General features: G+C 37.9%; 1 pseudogene; it reads right to left on the bottom strand.

Moving 5' to 3' along the window:
- Positions 1–688: 688 nt before the first annotated feature.
- Positions 689–1,065, bottom strand: LOC102487921 (ATP synthase subunit f, mitochondrial pseudogene; annotated as a pseudogene).
- Between the last annotated feature and the right edge of the window lie 1,678 nt (positions 1,066–2,743).

Below are 2,743 nucleotides of genomic sequence, written 5' to 3'. Positions count from 1 at the left end.
GTTTAGTTCTGTGATGTCTTCCAGATAAGGGCAATTTATTCCTAGACCAAAATAGTGACAACAATTTGATATCCTAGGGAAAAAAATCCTTAAATAATTGTGGATGACAGGATAATACAGCACTCCTCCCATCCCAAATATATTTATATCCGTACACTTGGAAACTGTGAGTATGTTCCTTATATGAAAAATGGTATCTCATAGTTACAATTCGGTTTAAGAACACTGAGAAAGGGAGTGTTTCCTGGTGTGCCCATTAGCTGTGATAGGCAAGTAGGTAGTAATGAGCGAGCAGCCCCGAGAAAATAGCAGAAAGACACGTGGCACATCTATCACAACTTATCTGAGTTACAGCTAAACCCTCCATGAAAATGCCTTCTTTCCACCCAGCTCCTGGCTCCAGGAAGGCGAGGCAAATCTCATTTTCTTCCTTAGTACCTGAGGAAGATACATAGGGGTGACAGCAAAGTTCCCTCTTATCATTCCTCATCAATACAAAAAGACCTAATCAAACATTTTGGTCAACGTCCTGATTCCCACTGGGTCAATAAACTAATTTTGGCAGTTCATCCTAATTAGGATGCTCCTATCATCATGGCTTGCACTGGGCATGCATAGTTAGGTAATTAAAGTCCTCAAACTACTTTTATTTATTTATTTATTTATTTATCCACATACCAGTCATCTTTTATTGGATGTGAATTCTCGACTGGGATATGAAAGTAATCAAGATCCTTTGGAGGGGTGCCAAGCCAAGGAGATGAAGGTCTGGTTCAGTGTATGGCCTCCATGCTGGCCCTCTGCAGTGGAATTTACGTCGCCGCTCGTGTCTGAGTCCCTTATAGGAAAGGCAGTAGCTGAAGAGCCATAAGCGGCCAGCACCATAGAAACCCCAGCAACACCCCCTTTCTTCACGTTGACGTGCTTGTAATACCGGTAGTAACCTCTCTGAAATGCTCCAGCAATGCCTTTAGGGGTAAAATCCCACATCAGTATCCAGCTTGGCAGCTCCCCGAGTTTGACATCCATGAATTTCTTTTCCTTTACTGGTACGATTGACGCCATCCTGGAGTCCTGGTCAAGTCCTCAAACTCTTCACCTGTGAAAGAGATGCACAAACACAAGAGAAAGCCTGAGATTTGAAAGAACATAGATAGTATAACAGATCTCCCACTGTTAAATAATCATTTATGCCTCTAGCAATAAAAAGAACACCTAAACCATTTCTAAATGTGCTTGCACCTAGCAACCTGCACACCCAAAAGTCTTTTGGGTGTACTTCTCTTCTAAAATCTTTCTTTCCTAATAAGTTCTCTTTTCTACCTATTTTTATTGTGGCTGTGGCTTTATTTTGCACCTAGGGACAGGTGTTTAATTTTAGTGATCTGGACCCAAAGAACCAAGGATTTTATACAATGCAACTCAGTACTCTCCCATCAAATGATATGGTGAGTGCTTAAAAAGAGAGAATCATTTCTAGCTGGTGTCAAAGAGAGCCATGACTAAGAAGGAAGAGTTCAGAAATGTGGCTCTGTTGGCTCTGAAGTTGGAGCAAGAGGACATGAACCAAGACTCCAGGAAAAGACAAAGAAATGTATTCTCTTCAAAAGCTTACAGGAAGAAAGCCAGTCCTGCCAACACCTTGATTTAATCTAGTGATGTTCGTTTCAGATTCTAGTATACAGAAGACAATACATTCTTGGTGCTGTAAAACACTAAATTTGTAGTAATTTGTATGGCAGTAATAAAAAACAAATGAATGATGGTGGTGATTATGTTAACGAAAGAGGAGGCATTATGTATGTGGTATATTCTAGTTAAGATCTAAGATAGCAGATTTTTTTCTTCAATGACTTCATATATTTTTTCATATAATAATGCTTTCTTGTCTGATACCTTATACAAAATTTCAAAAACATAACATTTTAAATATTACTGCATCTAGTTGTGTCTACTAGAATATCCTCAAATATATTCAGTGTATAGATGACACCTTACTACAGTTTTTAGTGGTGATGGAAAATTTTTGTTATTAAAGACTGTTTGGAAAGGGAGAAGTAAACAGTTTTTCATAACAGGTATTAATGTTATCAATACTTCAAAATTTAAAATAAAATACTCTGTATCCAACACAGGAAATGCATACCAATTTACATTTATACCAGCAGTATATCAATGCCAGCTGCTTTAGAATTTGAAACTAGTTAAAATACTTGCTTTTTAAACTTTATAAATTTAAAGCAAAGAAAACTTTAGAATAATTTCTTAATTCTGATTGATACTGGCCATTTTTTTTTTTTTTGCTAATATTTTAAAGCATTTTCAAAAACTACTTTGGGGAACCAGCAGTTAGCATAATGGCTATGTCACTGAACTCCCACATAGTCGACCACGGTTCGCGTCCTGGACCCAGTGGCTTAAAACTCACTCCGGGCGTGTGTGCATGCATGCCCAAGATCCCAAGAGAAGAATGGAGGAGAAGGGATTGCGGCGTGAACATCCCCCCTAGGGGGGGTGATTTCTCGCTTTCTGTCTCTATGTCTCTCTCCGTCTGTCTGGAGAGCGCACGCGCCCTATAGTGAAAACCTCTCAAAAAAATAATAAATAAATAAATAAATAAAAACTATTTTGTAAATAGGTAATTCAACCTAAATGAAAGTATTTTAAACACTATATTTAAGCTAGTTCATGTCTAAAGCATGCAAAGCTATCATAGAAAAATACGAAGTACATAAATGTCAAA

This window comes from Tupaia chinensis, unplaced genomic scaffold (assembly GCF_000334495.1).
Source record: "Tupaia chinensis unplaced genomic scaffold, TupChi_1.0 Scaffold139612_1, whole genome shotgun sequence".
Lineage (NCBI taxonomy): Eukaryota > Metazoa > Chordata > Mammalia > Scandentia > Tupaiidae > Tupaia > Tupaia belangeri.
This window is presented reverse-complemented; position numbering and strand designations above follow the sequence as displayed.